This window comes from Bidens hawaiensis, unplaced genomic scaffold (genome assembly GCF_021521415.1).
Source record: "Bidens hawaiensis isolate Kalapana, Puna unplaced genomic scaffold, B.hawaiensis_p1.1 tig00024866_1, whole genome shotgun sequence".
Taxonomy (NCBI): Eukaryota; Viridiplantae; Streptophyta; class Magnoliopsida; order Asterales; family Asteraceae; genus Bidens; species Bidens hawaiensis.
In genome coordinates, this window is record NW_027493949.1 from 148,457 (window position 1) to 167,988 (window position 19,532).

A 19,532-nucleotide genomic window follows, 5' to 3' on the forward strand; every position below is an offset into this window, starting at 1 on the left:
TAGACTTCACCACCCAACCCAAACCCCGTGTCGACAATGTAACCGATGTGGCCGCATTGGTCACTCAACCGAATACTGTAGAGTCCCTCCCGCCAATCCAATTGCGCCAACACCACCAGTCTACCCGCAGAACCCACAACCAACCTACCAAAACCCACGACCCAGGTCGTGCTATAACTGCGGTGATCCCAGTCATTTCCGGAACGCGTGCCCGAGACTACAAGTTCAGATTACACAAGCGAATCCGGTGAACCAGATTTCAAACCAAGTAACGCGTGGACGAGCTTTTAACATAACCGCGCACCAAGCGCAAGCGAATAATGACGTAGTTAATGGTACATTTTTGCTTAACGGATTTTATGCTTCTGTACTTTTTGATACTGGCGCCGATCGAAGTTTTATCTCTCGCGCCTTCGAGCAGAAGCTTGCGCGACCGCGCAACGATTTAAAAGAAAATTTTTCAGTTGAATTGGCTAATGGTGAAACTGTTTTAATAAACTCAGTGATTAAAGATTGCACGCTTAACCTTAACGAAAACGATTTTCTGATTGACCTTATCCCTATGCCTCTTGGAAGCTTTGATGTTATCATTGGTATGGACTGGCTTACGCATAATCGCGCCGAAGTTATTTGCGCCAAGAAGATGATTCGCATTCCTCGAGAAAATGGTGATCTTCATATCTACGGCGAGAAACCCTCCAGTGGTCTTAAGCTTATGTCTTGCGCCGAAGCCCGAAGACTTATGCGGAAGAAGTGTATTGCATTCTTAGCCCATGTGGTCGAACCTGCTGAAGAGAAGCTTCGCGATATCCCTGTTGTGCGTGATTTCCCTGAAGTTTTTCCTGATGATCTTCCTGGTATCCCTCCCGCTCGTGAAGTCGAGTTCCGTATTGATCTTGTCCCTGGTGCTTCCCCCGTAGCTAAATCTCCTTACCGTCTTGCGCCCGCTGAGATGCAAGAATTGGCAAGCCAACTTCAAGAGTTGACTGCTAAAGGATTCATTCGCCCTAGCTCTTCGCCCTGGGGTGCTCCGGTGTTGTTCGTTAAAAAGAAAGATGGATCGTTTCGCATGTGTATTGATTACCGCGAGTTGAACAAACTCACCATTAAAAACCGGTATCCCTTACCGCGTATTGACGACCTCTTTGATCAACTCCAAGGTGCCTCTTGTTTCTCGAAGATTGATCTCCGCTCTGGCTATCACCAGTTGCGCATCCGCGATGAAGATGTTCCGAAGACTGCTTTTCGAACTCGTTATGGCCATTTTGAATTCTTGGTCATGTCCTTCGGTTTAACCAACGCACCCGCCGTTTTCATGGATCTAATGAACCGGGTGTGTAGGCCTTTCTTGGATAAATTCGTGATTGTGTTTATCGATGATGTTCTGGTGTATTCTAAGACCAAGGCCGAGCACGAGCAACATCTTCGGTTGGTGTTGCAAAAGCTTAGAGCTGAGCAACTCTATGCTAAGCTTTCCAAGTGTGAATTCTGGTCTGATGAAGTACAGTTTCTTGGTCATGTTGTAAACAAGATGGGTATTCATGTCGACCCATCCAAGATTGAAGCAATCAAGAACTGGATTACGCCATCCTCTCCTTCCGAGATCCGTTCCTTTCTGGGCTTAGCTGGTTACTACCGGCGATTCATTTCGAACTTCTCGAAGATCGCTTTGCCTTTAACAGCTCTAACGCACAAAGGTAAACCGTATATTTGGGGCTCGAAGCAAGAAGAAGCCTTTCTAACGCTCAAGCGTTTGTTGTGTGAAGCTCCTGTTCTTGCGCTACCTGAGGGTAATGATGATTTTGTCGTGTACTGCGATGCCTCCAACCAAGGTCTCGGTTGTGTTCTTATGCAACGAGGCAAGGTTATCGCTTACGCATCAAGGCAACTTAAGGTTCATGAAAAGAATTATACAACTCACGATCTCGAACTTGGTGCAGTTGTTTTTGCCTTGAAGATCTGGAGACACTACCTTTATGGTACTAAGTGTATCCTTTACACCGACCATAAAAGCCTTCAGCATATCTTTGATCAGAAGGAACTTAACATGAGACAACGCCGATGGAACGAACTCATCAGCGATTACGATTGTGAGATCCGGTATCATCCTGGTAAGGCTAATGTGGTAGCCGATGCGCTCAGCCGAAAACCCTGCCAGCTTAACTGTATTTTGCCGCGCACGCATCTTCACTTCGCGCCGATCCAAAGCAACCTTGAATCGCGCATTCGTGACGCGCAGCGCGCATCCATCAGTAATGGTAACCTTCGCGCCGAGTTAGCGTGTGGCGCGGAAGCGCACTTTGTCCCTAATCTGAGTGGAATTCTCTGCTATCTTAATCGCATCTGGATTCCCTGTGATGAGAATCTTCGCGCTGATATCCTGAGTGAAGCGCATAAATCTCGATATTCCATTCATCCCGGCGCTGATAAGATGTACAAGGATTTGCGCATTACTTATTGGTGGCCCGGTATGAAGAAGGATATTGCTGTGTTCGTAGCTAAATGTCTGACTTGTTCTAAAGTGAAAGCTGAACACCAACGCCCATCTGGTTTGCTCGAACAACCAGAAATTCCTACGTGGAAATGGGAATGTGTAGCGATGGACTTTATTACCAAGTTACCTTTGACAGCAAGCAAACATGATAGCATTTGGGTAATAGTGGATCGTTTGACTAAGTCTGCTCACTTTCTGCCCATTCGTGAAAACTACCGTGTTGAGCAACTCGCGCAGCTTTATGTCAAGGAAATTGTCTGCCGCCATGGTACTCCTTTGAGCATCATATCCGATCGCGATGGCCGTTTTATATCTCGCTTTTGGAAATCTCTCCAATCTGCACTAGGAACTCGCTTGGACATGAGTACGGCATATCATCCTCAGACCGACGGACAGTCTGAGCGAACTATTCAAACTCTTGAGGATATGCTCCGATCTTGTGTTCTTGATTTTGGAGGTAATTGGGATTCACACCTGCCTTTGATTGAGTTCTCTTATAATAACAGCTATCATTCCAGTATCGGTATGGCCCCATTTGAAGCACTTTACGGTCGTAAGTGCCGCTCCCCGATTTGTTGGAGCGAAGTGGGTGAAGCTCAAATCACAGGACCCGAACTTGTTCAAGAGACAACCGATAAAATCGCCAAGATCCGTGATCATCTGCTGACTGCCAGAAGCCGACAGAAGAGTTACGCAGATCGTAGGCGAAAGCCTCTCGAATTTCAAGTTGGTGATCTTGTTCTCCTCAAAGTGTCGCCTTGGAAAGGTGTTGTCCGCTTTGGGAAGAAGGGTAAGCTTGCTCCTCGTTATGTTGGTCCATTCAAGATTCTCGCGCGTGTAGGAAAAGTTGCCTACAGACTTGACCTGCCGCCCGCGCTCAGTAATGTGCATCCAACGTTCCATGTATCCAATCTCAAGAAGTGTTTAGCTGACGAGAACCTTCACATTCCACTTGATGAAGTTCAAGTTGATGAATCTATGCATTTCGTTGAGAAGCCTGTTGAGATTATGGATCGCGAGGTTAAGCAAACCAAGCGCAGTCGTATCCCTATCGTGAAAGTTCGTTGGGAGTCCAAGCGCGGAGCCGAGTTTACATGGGAAAGGGAAGATCAAATGAAGATCAAGTACCCGCACCTGTTCTCTGCGCAACCTACTTCGAGATAAATTTCGGGACGAAATTTCTTAAAGTAGGGGAGACTGTGACATCTGCCCCGATCCGACCCGACCCAGGTACCCGTTTCTCCGATCCGATCTCTTTCTTTTATGATTTAATATTTATTTATACTTATATTTTACTTTTAATAATAATAATATACTTTTCCTTCCCGCCTCTTTCTCTCTCTCTCTTTCCGCCTTGTTTCCCTCTTTCTTCTAACTCTTTGCTTGTCCTTTGTTCCTTCCCGCCTAAGGTTGTCTGCGCAGCTCCACGCGCCAGACCCCTTACAAGGAATCCTGCGTGAAGACCACCTGTTTCAGCGATACGCGAGACGAACTCTTCTCGCAGCGCGCTAAGAATTGTAATTCTTCTCGCAGCGCGCTAAGAACGGTAGTTCTTCCCGCGACGCGCTAAGGATTTGTAGTTCTTCTCGCAGCGCGCTAAGAATCGTAGTTCATCCCTCGACGCGCGAAGAATTATAGTTCTTCCCGCGGCGCGCTAGGAATTTTAGTTCCTCCCGCGGCGCGCTAAGAAATGTGATTCTTCCCGCGGCGCGCTTAGAAATGTAGTTCTTTCCGCGACGCGTTAAGGTTAGTTCTGTCTGCCTTCGCGCTCGCGCTCTCTTGACCTTCTGTGTCTGCCTTCGCGCCTTAGCCTTCTCGCGCTGAACCCTTTGAGTTTCTTCTGTTGAATCTAGCCGTTTGCTTTTGTGTTGTCTTATCTTTTGAGCTGTTGACCTAATCTGCTTTATGTCTGAAAAGTTACTTTCGGCGCAGCATGCGCGCCAACCCCATTGGTTGGCAGATAAAGTGACTGACATAATCTTTTGAGATCTGCTTTTTCCATGCTTGACCAGTACCTTTTTCTGAACCGCTCATGCCTTTTTACTGTTCCCTGACAGCTTTATCTTGCCCCCTGCAGCTGCCATATCTTTCCATATCTTTTGCTTTTGGAATCTTTTGCTTTTTGAGATCTTTTTCCCCTTTTCTAGGGATTATGTCTCCTAGGGTTTTCCTATAAATAATAATAATATTTTTCCTAACACTACACACACAAAACACTTAATCTCTCCTGTTCTCTTGCCCCTTGCTCTCTCTGCCGCCTCCCTCTCTGCCTCCGTCTTCCTCCCTGTTCTGCCCTGTTTTCCGGTAATATATTATATATAATAACTTACTTATTAATTATGCTAACTTGTAATCAAGACTTAAAACCAATCATTAAAACAATAATCTTTAATTATAGGTTAACTTGTGCTTGTTTAAAGTTGGTTCTTGCTTTATCTTACACCGCATCGTTTATCATGTGAGTAATCTCGTACCTAATCCCTTTTTGCTTTTAATGTTTTGGGATGTTCATGTGTTCATACAAACTTAGAGTCTTAAACTTGTTTATGAGCTTTAGTCGCGCAGTATCCCATGTGTTGAGGACGTTTACTTGGCTGTTTATTTGTATGTGTGTATCATTAACCGCTTTGTTCGGCCTATTCCGCAGTTTTCATGGATCCATTAGATGAACACGGGAGACCTATCGTTTACGGTTTTCTTTGTTTACACTTGCACAGATGTTTTCTCGTTTTGTGCTCAATTGGGAGCACGGATTGAACTATGAACTATGAGCTATGATCTATCTAGGCTTGATCACAATCTGATTGCACCCTTGTTAAACACCAGACATACACGTGTTGCGCGCAGATTTATGATTATCTATGTATTGTATTAAACTTGATTTCTCACCAACACGCAAGTGTTTGACGTTTATTTTAACACATGTTCAGGTTTGCAGTAGCTGTTTTGGAGCTTGTGGACACATAGGAAGTTTCTTTATTTTGGACCTAGATTAAAATGTATCAAGACAAGTTTTTGCTGTTCGAATATTATAATTTATAATATATTGATTTATGATGTTTTATGTTATCTTGTGTTTACCCTGCGCGTGCGCGAATGAATGTATTTATTAAATATTGACACCCAATAGTGTCACGAGTAATGAAACAATATGTGGCGCCCCGATGTATAATCCGCCTTTGGTCGGGGTGTTACATTGAGCCTCAATAAGTATGATCGTACGCACCCTAACTACTTTAGCCTTGTGTTAGTAGAATAAGGTCTCATTCTCCGAGCAGTTTGGTTGTTACCAAATAGGAATGAGCCACAATTATTTACTTTACATTTACAATGGTTGTTGCATTATTCTATATACACATGTGAATTGTGATTTTTGGCTCATTATATATATATGTCAAAACTAGTGTATTACTCACCAACATTCGTGTTGATCAAATCTATTTTTACGCATGTCACAGGTTTACTTTTAGGTTGCTTATGAAGATTGAAGACTCATCACTTAGATTATACCTTTATGATACTTTAATGAATTTTAGTGTTGATGTAATTGTTTGTATTTTATCTTGAACAAGTTGTATTTGTGATTATTGAATGAAATAAAAAAAGTTGAGTAAATATTGTCACTTTATTAGTGTCATAGTGTTCTTGAGCAATCCGTTGCACCTCGGCATGTTCCGCCGCCTTTGGTCGGGGTGTGACAGATTGGTATCAGAGCCATGACTATAGGATAGGTGGTTAGACGTAAGGGCTTATTATAGTTTTTTGCTTTAGGGCCCTTATACATGTTGCTTATACGTGATTGCCCTACATTATTGTTCATTGAACTTATTTACATATCTACTTGTGTATCTCATTTAATCTCATATATATACTTACACAAGCACTCAAAACAGTCTATGGTATCCTTACCTTACTTTCATATATATACACATACACACACACTCTCATATTATACTAAGGTATCCTTACCTTACCGCAAAAAAAAGATAGTTTTTATGATTTTTTTTATCACAAACTTAATTTGGATCCCGTTATTTAATATCCCTTAAAGGTTGAATTTAAAATGGGTTTGTAGCCACCATCGGGGGTGAAACACTATGAAACGATCATTTGACAAAAAAGTTTCCAATAATCAAAAGTGATTTACTTACCTGGGATGATTGAATTGTAGTGTTCTTCCGCTAGGCCAACAAATCGTGTTATATATGTAAACAACTTTAAGTAGTCGTTTGCAAGCGTTCTGGTTGCCTCATTATATTTTTGTTGGAAGCATAAGAGCCATGGTGATACGTGGACTAATGTATTCAACACCCCAAATTGCCTTATTGTTTACTTGTTATTGTTATTAAATATTTTTTATAAATGTTTTTGAAGGACTTATTTATTCAAGTATCTATTTAGTCATTTCCTTTATATATTAGTTTCTCATTACGAATTTCTTATTTATATAGATTTATTTTTCGTTATGATTAACTCACTTATATTTTGATTTTACATGGTAAATTTAATACAAAACTTTCCCCTATCTTGATTTCTCACAACAATTTTCATTACATAATTTCGTCTATTTGGTTTTTTTTTTAAACTTTATATTGTACAATTTGAATTCTCATGACAACTTCCATTATTTAATTTTTGTTCATTATGATTTCTCACAACAAAAATTTTCATTATACGATTTCAAGTATATTAAATTTTCTCATGACAATTTTACTTAGATTCCTTAAGTAATTCTCATTGTATAATTTTTAATTCTTTGATTTTTCTCATTCAATAATTTCAAAAAAGTTCTAGTTTGATGACAACCTTATTAATCTTGATTCCTCGTTTCACAAAATTATTAAGTTTAGATCCTCAAAAATCATTTTTTATATACAAAATATTATATAACCCTTATGGTAAAATTTCTTGTTACATAATGTTGTTCTCATAACGATTTTCATTATATATCTTGGTACCTCAAAACAAATTGTAATATACAATATACTTATTTTGAACCCCCATAGTAAATTTTATTCCCGTAAATTTTTTTGTTGATTTCTTATAACAATCTTGTTTTATTCCTTATGGTAATATTCAATATAAAATTTTGTTCATTCTTTTCTAGTTTTAATGTTATGATAAATTTCTCCTACTTAATTTTATCAAATTCATGGACTATTTACATTAAAAGGATTTGTTTAATTCGAAATTTTCTCTTATAAAAGTATTTAAGACAATGCAATTACGGCCCCAACGTTTTAATGGCAATACTTATTTTAGTGAGAATAGTTGAAGCAAGAAAATTGTGGTGGTTCACTAACTTGTTTCTCAATCTTCCTATAAAACCTTAAGTTTTAAAAATTTTTATCAATACCTCGTATGTATATATATATATATATATATATATATATATATATTTTCCTTCCTCTATAACAATTATATCGAACCATTCATGTTGTTCTTAAAACGCAAACAATCTATGGTGATTCACAAAGAGTTTTCGGTTCCGCATAAAAGTTTCAATTTGTAATTTGGTCCACAAAATTTCATAAATGTTTTAACCTTTTCAATTTAAATTTAGTCGTTTATAAATTATGATACGTTCTATTTCAAACGTAATGTTGGTCAAGTTCCTCTAAAAACGCAACCAAGTCACCGAACACCCTCACTCAAACCATCACTACAATCAACCTGTCGTTACCACCATTATCATCGCTACAACTCCCTCCTTCCACTACCATATATCCACGCGCAATCAATTTTTCCCCAACAACGAAGAGAAACAATACTCAACTCATCTAAACGATGCCCTCGCCAACTCAAACTCCATGCAAATCCAAGATGTACATCCTCAACCCATCAAAAAGCCTCAAATACCGATACTCTTACCCTATGTAACACCTACCAATTTTACTATCCTACCACTACGAAACACCGACAAACACATTGAAACATTCCTTGAACACACACAAACCAAAAATTTACCAACCTATGACTCAATCCCTTGACCCATACTATGTCAAACCACAAACCATGTTGTCATACCATTTCTATCCAACCTTCAAGTTTAAATACCACAATAGCCATTTGAACCATCTTCACAAAATGCATATACAAACCGTATCCAAGCCCAAGCTAGTCGATCACAACTTACCCAACCCATCAAGCTCAAACAAACCCTACAATTACCAAACTCAAGTAAAACCCAGTTACACAAGATATTCGAGAACCTACTCTTTCCTCAAAAGGACCTGAACCATTCACCCTTAAAGTCTAAGCCTCTATATACACACGCAAACCACATTTCCCGTGCTAATTTTTTTAACTAGTGTATTTATAACGGCCCCTCGTACTTAAAGCTTCATTTTTTTGTTATATAAACCGTTACTTTCAAGATATAATTTATGCCATTTACAATGCTCTTTTCCTTTTTAAATCCTTCTAATTTAAAAGTGATATTGTAAAAATGTAAGACGAGTGTATAAAATGTAAAAATGTAATGAATTTAGCCAAAGGATACTTTTAAAAGATTCGCTAAGTGTTAAATAAGTATTTGGTTTTAAACCAAACACGTAGACGTGGAGCCCACATGCTGTAGACCATAATTCTCTTTTTCAAAGACACGGAAGCAAAGTTGTTAACCCGTCACTCACTCACTCACTCACATATGGAGCTGGCGGCACCACTGAGAAACGTCAAAGCTTACGTCATATTATATACAGTAGCATTGCTTTTTGGAGATATTTTTATATATTTTATCCTAGTAGTCCAAACACAATACGTCACCCTCACAAACTCCTACCTTTTTACCTATTTTACCAAATGCATCTAATTTTCAAATTTATATAATAAATAGAAATATCTTAAGTAACTCCATAGTTTTGCCCAATAACTAGTAAAAACAAGAAGTAGTGGGATCGTATAGGTAGGGGTGAGAAAAACCGGACAATAATCAAAAACTGAATCGTTAATGAAAAAAGTTAATTGAAATTAACCATAATGAAATAAAACCGACGATTATAGTCAAGTGAATATGATTAACCGACCATGTTTTTCCTTCTTGCGTATTGTACAAAAGTACAACGTTGTTGCTTGTTGGTTTAAGCAAGAACTTCATCATATAAAATAGCTACGAGTTACAAAAATATTCTAGGCATTCTCGAAACCATACTTAAATATTCATCATATTCGTTGGAAAGGTTTACCTTTTACAAGTTGATTGACCGTCGATGCGCATTTTTATAACGCCATGAAACTTTGTTTTAACCTTCCTTCAAGGCCAAAGTTGTGAAATTTGCGACTAGGCGCCGTTTAATCGTTATTTGGTTAAAATCGGTCAAAACTGAAAAAATTATATATAAAATATGGTATATATGTGAAAAAATTACATATATATAAATTCCAATCCGATTAATCGCTAGTGTTTACCCCACCGCTAGACTAGCGCATAACGATTTCTACAACACTACTCAAGGCCCTCCTGAAACCCTTAAAAACATGGCCTCTATATCTCCAACAATTTATAAAAATGATGCATTTAACACCCGAAATATCGCTTGAAACTTATCTTTATCGTATTCTGCGTTATCGTCAAAATAATCTTCTATTAGAACCTCTAGAGCTTTTTTCACAATCACGTGACACACATTTTTTTATAATATATATTGTCGTGTCTTCGACATATACGACATAAGGATTAGTAATTGTTACTTTTATCAATAATCTAGAGGAAAGAAAACTAGCATATACATGTATTAAAAGCTTCTATATTATGCTTGTGAGTGTATACCGAATAAACAAAACCGAATTTTTTTAACCAATCACATACTACATCATCCACTAATCATCAATATCTACTAATCATCAAAAGAATTAACCAAAAGTTGAATAGTGTTTCCTCCTAACATAAAATTTGTACAAATTAGTATGTAGGACGGTAAGAGATATTTGCGGTTCAAAAGAAATAATGTGTGTGTATATATAATATAAAAATATTAAAATATATATGTAAAAGCCTAAAAGGACATACAAAAAATAAACTACAAGTGATTAAAAAAGTAGGATGATGTAAGAGTCCATTCAGCTTTGTAGGATGTAGGAATCAATATGTTTGTGAAATTTTACACAAAGATGTTTTTGTGATGCTATTATAAACTCTTTACGACTTTAAAACAACATAGATGCTTTAAGTTAAGAAAGTCTATTATCATAATGGTTCTTTTAACGATGAAGGCATTATCTCCCTTTAAACATACATACGGGATAGTTTACGTACCTCCTCATTAGCGTTTTTGTTTTAGTATCCTAGAGACCGTTGACTTGCTCTATCCTCTCCCACAAACTTCGATTCTTTTGGTTTCTTCTCCTCTCACAAAACCAACAAGCTTCTCTCACCGATCAGATATCTATAGACACATAAAGTAGGTTCTCTATCGCACCATCTCTCGTTCACATTTATCTTCTTTCCTCCCATCTCTTTCATACGCTGACATCCATGGAGGTCAATCCCATTATAGATACACTTACGAATTTAGCTTGTAGATAATTTTACCATCCGCAACTTATTAGATGCATAATGTTGGGATAATAATTGTTTCATCATATTCACTAGCTCTTATCTTCACCCTTTAGCATTTGAACCTATATGTTTCCATACGTCAAAAGTATGCTATCCCCAAATATAAATGAAATTCATTTTTAGCTAAAGACAACATCGTCTATATCTTATGCAAAATTTATCCACTAGGTCATTTATTAATGCAAACTTGTATAGATTTTCATATATAAAAGAAAAAGGATATACTAAAATAAAAATAATAATTTATTTAACTATGTAAGGCCTAGTGTACTTGAGCGTGAAAGTGATCAAAGCATGTTGGCATGCTTTGGGCGCTAAACACCATGATACATAAGGCGCCAAAGAGTGCGATGATAGCCTCCGCAAGTCCAATAACAAGCGTGAAGAGTGCGTGGATTGTTTTTTTAATTAATAAACTAACCAATCATTTATATACACCTCATCTCGTAGTCATATTTAACCTTTCACCCCATCATAACACACCCAACTTTGTGTGAAATAAGAAAACCCTTTTGCCACCTTGACGCTTGCATTGCGATTTGCCCTTTTCACTTGCTATTTTCACTCCTCCCATAACACATTGTCTAATGCGTATACAACCATGTCAATTGATACATATAGACATTATTCATTTAGTCATTAGTCACGTTTCTGCTTTTACTCGCGTAGTAAAACACTAGACAATATATACAATACTTGTTTTCAATGATAATGACTTAAACTAATATGACACGCATTATCACGTATAGATTTACGCACTTAATATTATTATTAAAGTATTTCTTGTTATTCACCAATAATCTGCGTACACCACTTCCGGGTAAAGGTGTCGTAAGAGTACAAACTACGTAATACCTCCACCTTTTCATGACGTAACAAAACACACATCCATCGGCTATAAATCCACCTTCACACTCTCCATAATAATATCCCACATACACCACACCATGCAAGGCCTCCGGACCTACACTCCCGAATTCACTTTACAACTCTCTCCAACCACCACCGAGTCCACCCACACTCGTATCCAACGCCTCGTTAGCGAAAGCCCTGTCGTCATATTCAGCCGCTCCGGATGTTACATGTGTGACGTTATGAAACGTTTGTTTTATTCCATAGGTGTTTACCCTACTGTTATTGAGCTAGAGGAGGATGAGATAGCCGATCTTGCTGCGTTTCATGATGGCGGTGATGCGGTTACGCCTGCGGTGTTCATAGGCGGGGATCTTGTGGGTGGGTTAGAGAACTTGGTGGCTATTCATTTGAGTGGTGATCTTGGATCAAGACTTGGTGCTCTTCAAGGTGTGGTGTTGTAACAATTGTTAATTGTTAATCCCAAAGGGGTGTTATTGTAGTTTTATTTTATATAAAAATAAATTAATAATAGCGTCGTCTTAGTCAAAATTTTAACTATCTCCATCTTTAAGCCATCTAACACATGCTAATCACCAACGCTAAGCAGATTCAAAACAAAGGTTAAACTTGGGACCAAGAATCACTTTTAAAGTAAACACAAGTATCATATTTACTCTAGAGAAGTTATGCGTCACCATGTACTCATCAAACCTAAGATAACACTATCTTGGTGAATGGTGGCTGCTTAAAGCCTTAAACCCTCTACATTGAGGGTTCCCATAGTTTTTATTGGTGTTATCTCCCCCGCACACACGTAAAACATCTCAATCACCCCACTCTTACTTTATCCAAAAAACATGCCACCCTAATATCTTAGAAACACATCACTTCTTATTCGGTATATCCTTGTATGGTACATACTTGTATGCCTAATCATGTATTGTATGTAGGTATAATCAATATGACCATAACAAATAATTAAATATATTCAACCAATCATGCATTTATGGGGTTCTTGTTATTTATTTGGTTTTCTGAGTCTCCGACCATGAAATTGTGGCTTACAACAGTTTCAAATGGACCCATTTTGGCTCCCTCATTGTGGATAACATACGTACCAAAATCTGGATATTACCAAAAGAAAAAATATACTAGTTTATTTTTTAAAACATTAAATAATCATATATGAAAAACAATTTTTGTAGATATATACTTCCTCCAAAAAGGCACAAACAATGGAAAATGGTGGGGTTGTTTTTCTACACAATGTTTTACAGCGTGATCGAAGACTGGTGGGTAGCGTGTTTTACATACATTCTTTATAATTCTTAATTCAATCATTAAAATATTTACAAAATAACATTTGCAATTCTAAACTACATGAAATAAGCTTCGGTACTTGGTCAACAAACGATCTCCGACAATAACATCTCACTAAAAGAGGAAATTATGGAACATAGCGTTTGTTGTCCTTGTAATAGTACAATAGTACGGTGAAAACCGGGTTCATGATTCAAGTTATTTATATGATTTAGAAAGTTATGCATTTATATTCGGAGACCACTAAAAACAAGTTTTATGCATTTTAGTAAATGGAACATGTTTACCATTTTTAGTAAATGGGTAAAAATGACCATTTTGTTAACGAGTCAGTATTTTGTAAATTTTTTGTAAAATATTACTCCCCCGTCTCATTAAAAGTGTCATGGTTTGAAAAACACAAAGTTCAAAGTACATTGAAATGGTTTTTTATTTTTTTGCTTACCAAATGACAATAATGCAATTAGGTCAATCAATATTGTTTATTAATGTTAGTTGTGTGTGCTTAAGGGTAAACTTGAAAATTGGCTAATAAATTTTGAAAGTGGACTTTTGTAATGAGACAAATAAAAAAGAAAATATATACACTTTTAATGAGACGGGTGATTATAAGAAAAAAAACTGATAGAAAAGTAGTGTACAATATATCAGGAGAGGGTTGATATAGAAAAGTTATATATTGGGTGCCTTTTGACCCATTCAAACCGTTTCAACTTTATATTATGAACCAATAGTTAAAAATACATTTGTTAGATCAAAATCAATATACATGATGAGACTTACCAATTAACACTAGACATTCCAATATGAAAATTAAAGCAAGTTCATGCATGGGATGAACAATTACTTAGCTTCAATTGCATACAATACAGAATCGAATTAACAAACGAGGATTATACATCATAACGGTGGGATCAAATGAGTCATCCTTGAATTTGACAAGGATGCTGGTTTTTCAAAAGGATTTGTTTGCCATTCAAAACCCAAAATTATGCTGATTGTTTTGATTCATTATGTTATAACTGTATATTGAGAATTTGATGACATAATGTTGATCATATATACAGTTACAGTATAATGGATGGTTTAGATTAGTGTTTAATCTTAGAATTCTATAAATAAAGTAGAGATGTATGATATGTAATTTTAGATTTACACTACCCTTCAACTTTGTCAGCGAAGTGAAAATTAGTGCAAATTTTTTTCTTCTCCGTTTTATTGGATACCCCGAGCAAATATTAGAATACCCCTGGGTTCAAATTTTTTTTAGGATACCCCTTTTATTCTTATAGACTAGCAAATATTTTATGATGCTAGCTATCGTCTACATATGTAATTTTGATATACTCCTTTATTAGCGCCCGTTTGTGTTAACTTTGTGGTGAAACTGGTAAGTTAATGTATTAGTTTCGCGTTTTAACTTTTTTGCAGTTAGGCTTGAGATGGTTTTGATGATTCCAATCATTTAATGCCCTTTTTGGCTGAATGGGCTACTTTAAAAAACTATATTTGTTTGATCGTTGTTCAAGTTTCTACATTTTCTTGAATGATATTGACAAATGATATGATAAAACTCTTCCTAAAGAAATCGCAAAGATTTTCAGTAAAAAATGTGTAGAATAATGATACTTCCCGGGAGTGAATATGTTGGATGAACAACAGCCTAACAAATCAATTTCAAACCCAGAACTACTTGCAGACATTAGAAGATACATTTGTAAGCAAATCATGATTCAGCGTTCGTGTCAGTATGTTGACAACCAAATTAGCAATTTATGTAAAATCTTGATTCAGTACATGATAATATTCTTTAAGGTTTATGTACACAGTATTGCAACAAAAAGGCATACTACTGCTCAACTGGAACTAGATTTTCATTTGGCATTTTTAAAAAATGACCAAAAAACGATACTATACGAGGATTTATACAATAACAAACCCTGGTTTGAATTGGTTCCAATGCCATCCTAAATATGAAACTTTGTATTTGTAGTTTGCACGTGAACTAGGATCACATGAAACAGAACGAACTACTGAGAAACATGGTTCAAAAGATTAAAAATATAATAACTAACTCGACTACCAAAATTTCTTCAGTGGCTGCACAACAGGAACATTACTGCTGCATTGTCCTAATGACCATCCTACAATGGACATAAAATCACATATTAAACTGTCACATACAAACAATAATTTATAATTTTTTTAAATAAAATAATTTACATTTGAATAAGTTCAACCGGTTTCATGTTTAGTTAAGTTATTAAAATTTGACCTGTGATTATGCATACCTTTTCAGAGTGGTCATCAATTTCTGAAAATTGCATATTGATTAACTCATGATCATGATCTGTAGATGATGAACTGTAATACATATCACGTATTGCGGATCTGAGTCGTTGAGTTCTTTGAGAATAGAAAATCTTGGTTGCAAGTGGAGCTGGTACATACACCGTTCCTGATTATTATTTAACCATGAACCATGATTATTATCATAATCATAATAATAAAGTTCATTAAATTCACGAAAATATATATATATATATATATATCAGTGCAAAGTGAGTTAATTTACCCTTGGTCTGTAAATGGTGATCATTATGTTTTGTAGGCGTTTGATGGCTGTTGACACCATCAAAGCACTTCAAGTTTCTTGCCTGTGATTCACTTAGTAACTCTTTGCCTAAATAATGAGTTTTGATTAATTCTCAGTAGAATTTGATATTTGACAAATAAAAATATAAAAAGATGGTGCACATAGAATAAATATACCTTTCGGTTGTGCAGGAAATGAAGTTTCTTTAATGCTTTGTTCATCCACATAAGAATTTGAAGCAACGGTATTAGCAATTGCACATTTTCCAGGCTTACCAACTGATGCAGCTCGTGCTACATTCAAGTTAAACTCAACAAACGCAACTTGTAAACACACATGACCAAAATGTTACAAATGAAAATTGATTTGTTAGGATACTAGAAATACTAATTTGTAACTTCCTCTTCTCCTTTCTTGGAGGTTTCTTTTTTTTGCCTGCAACTTCAGTCTCGGTTGTACTGTCTATTACTAAACTTAATGACTTGCAAATTTCTGAAATTAAGTTGGAGATGATTTACTTTACCCTTTTTATAGAGAATTAAAATAACAATATTACCTGCATGTTTTGCATATTGGCTAACCTTCACTGGTTTCTTGCAATTCTTGCAAGAAACCTGCAATTGAGAAGATGAAAAAAGATATCAAAATAATTCTCAACAAGAACATAAAAGCAAGATTTGGAAAATCACCAAGATTAAAGGATCCACCATAGGCCTCAAACCAAATACATCCATATCTGCATTCCAATAAATAAACATATTGAAATTTGATATAATACTTCAATGATTAGATTATTATATTATGAAAAGATAACTTACCTTCTTCATCAAACAAATTTAGTTCATCTGCGTCTTTAAGTTCTCTCTGAATGTACTGAGCTGCTAACTTCCAACAGTTTACATCCTCTGCCATAGAATTAAACAGGAAATTAACAATGAAACGTGTCCAGTATCCACCGCAATCTATCTATATCTATACTAAGACCATCAGGAAATTAACAATGAAACGTGTCCAGTGTCCACCGCAATCTATCTATATCTATACTATCTAAGACCACCAGGAAATTAACAATGAAATGTGTCCAGTGTCCACTGCAATCTATATCTATACCATCTAAGACTATGCATAGTGGGGAACCATCCACCCCCCCCCCCTCCAAAAAATAAAAAAATAAATAAATAAAATGGGGCGTTACGGACCAATTTGGGGTCCCCTTGGATGTGGTTTTCCGAAAGGCAACAAATATGATTGGTTGAGAAATATTAATTCTTTTATTTCATTAACAAATTAAAAAAGAAATTGTGTAGCAATTGAAATTATACCATTACACCATTTTTTGTCATAACGCCCCCTTGTTAGCGTGGCTGACACGTGTCGCATAACACCCCACAAGACTGCAAGAAGGGTTATGACTACACATGGTCTAATAAAGAATAATCACTCACGCCACGTGCCATTGTTTATTCTTTATTAGAAATGGTGAGTCGGTGATATGTGTCCGCCTCTCTCTCTTTTTAATAAGGATATATTTTAAAACAAATAGTAATAATATTAACAAAATACATTTACCTTAAATTATCCCATATTTTAAAAAACTATAAAATATAATTATATAACTTTATTGTTAACAAAATAGTAAATGGAAGTCAAATTACATTTAATACAAAATAACGAATTTTCGAAACTAATTATATATTACTTTTTTAGTTTTTTTTTCTAAAATCGTTAGTGTATATATATGGGAAAATTCTCGAAATGTCCTATTAGTGGAGAGAGATTCCATTTCTGTCCTATAAAACCAAGCTCGGTTCTAAGTAAAGTTTATGCCAACACGTAGATAAAAATAAGCACGTCTCAACGGTATGTTTATGCATCTTATATGCGGAAAAATGTATTAATTTTACTCATATTTATATCTTTAACATTACATTATTATAACTAATGTAATTATAAAACTTCTAACCAAGTACTAGTAGTCTATAAAAAAAGACTATCAATGTAAGACAAAAGTGTAACAAACAATGGCATTTGTCAATAGTAACACATTGTAATACATCAATGCTTGGCTTGCCTTAATATTGAATATTTTTAAAGTAACATAATTACATCAGCCAGCCATTAAGCCCTAATGATAATAATAATAATAATAATAATAATAATATACCTGCCATTATTTGCGATGCGTTCCCTCCTTGTAGAGGCATTGTCCATTCGCACTCAAATGAGCTTAAATAAAATGTGAGATTACGAAGACGCATTAACAATCGAGAAGATCAAAAGCAAATGGATACGAAGAATGTGAACTTACAGTAGGTTTATGGAGGGTGAAGAGGACGACAATGGCGGAATTTGGAGCATCCATTGAAATGAAATTTGGAAAATGAAAATGAAATTGATGATGATTGGGATTTGTCATTTAATAGTGACGGGTAATTTCTCTGCAGGTCCCTCAACTTATATAAAACTTGCATTCCACCTCAAATTTCATCCCAATACAACATGTCACATTCATTTCACTTCTCGAATGGCCTAATCCATTGTAAAATAAAATAATACGGTTGTGTCAATAATTAATCAAGATAATTTGTTCCATATCAAAACCTATCATATGTAGTGTATGCGTATAGAGAACAAAAGTTTAGCTTTGCTTAAAAGGTTGTGTGCCTAGTATTGTGAGCATAAATCGGGTAAGACCCGTAAGAGCCGAACTGATTAGGCTCATTTACTTACAATAGGATCGGTTCCCGGTCATGAGAATATCATTAACTGGGTCCGGGTATGGTATTGTGGGTAAGACCCGTTTACTCCCCTGGTGGGTAACCAATTCTTAAATCTTACGCAAAGTTTAAGCCAATATATATTTTATGTTAATACATTTTATGTACTTAATCCTGAAGCGTAATTAGGGTGCTTATTTGAGCACAACAGAAGCACTTCACCCAGGGGCGGACCCACATAGGTCCGATCGGGGTCCCGGGACGCCGATGTTTTTTAAAAATTACTTAGAGACGGTATATTAAATTTTGTAAGGACCCCATAAAAATTAATACTTGGAACCCATACTATTAGGATTGAACTGGTACAGTGGAAAGTCCCTTGTTTTACTTGTGAGAGGTTTTAGGTTCAAGCCCCACCATACTCCTTTTTTGTTGTTTTTTTAATATCCTAGTCTTAGTTATTCAGTTAGGGTATTTGTGCTTTTTGTTAGTTTCTCTCATATAGTCATTATCACCATGCAACATATATAATGTTAACATGGATTATAATTAATCATTTATTTGTGTTAGAGTTATTTTTTCATGTTTTGGTCAATTATGTAAGACCATATATATAGATTACGTTCATGTTTTTCGGGTATGAATTAAAAGTGTATGTTTCATCTAGTTTCTAATTTAGATTCTTTCTACTTACTCGTTTCCAATGACACCATAGTTCCGTGTTTTATTATGTTCCTCGCCTCGACCCGACCCGAATAACGACCGACCCGAAAAATTTTGTAAACCGAAAAAATTGGGACCCCATTGACAAAAAATCCTGGGTCCGCCACTGACTTCACCTTTATACGACCATACTTTTGATGTTCTAAATATATTACATTCATTTATGTGGTCATGTTTAAACACCTATGAGTGAATGTGAGTATTATCAACTATTTCAATCCAGTCAGATTTAACCTATTTGTTTCAAAATGAGTTTGATCACCTTTT

General features: G+C 36.1%; 2 long non-coding RNA genes and 1 pseudogene across 3 annotated transcripts; 1 reads left to right on the forward strand and 2 right to left on the reverse strand.

The window, feature by feature from the left end:
- Window positions 1-12,001: 12,001 nt before the first annotated feature.
- Window positions 12,002-12,370, forward strand: LOC143570266 (glutaredoxin-C6 pseudogene; annotated as a pseudogene).
- Window positions 12,371-14,959: 2,589 nt separating this feature from the next.
- Window positions 14,960-16,317, reverse strand: LOC143570258 (uncharacterized). 2 transcript variants are annotated; one of them, XR_013141895.1, is made up of 5 exons: window positions 16,204-16,317; window positions 16,002-16,118; window positions 15,805-15,912; window positions 15,521-15,687; window positions 14,960-15,373 (listed from the first exon to the last, which is right to left on the reverse strand). It is a non-coding gene; the product is annotated as an uncharacterized LOC143570258 (long non-coding RNA). The 2 variants fall into 2 exon arrangements; XR_013141894.1 differs by having other exon boundaries at window positions 15,805-16,118.
- Window positions 16,318-16,387: 70 nt separating this feature from the next.
- On the reverse strand, window positions 16,388-18,050 carry LOC143570259 (uncharacterized). Its single transcript, XR_013141896.1, has 3 exons — window positions 17,990-18,050; window positions 16,644-16,730; window positions 16,388-16,561 (listed from the first exon to the last, which is right to left on the reverse strand). It is a non-coding gene; the product is annotated as an uncharacterized LOC143570259 (long non-coding RNA).
- Window positions 18,051-19,532: the final 1,482 nt, after the last annotated feature.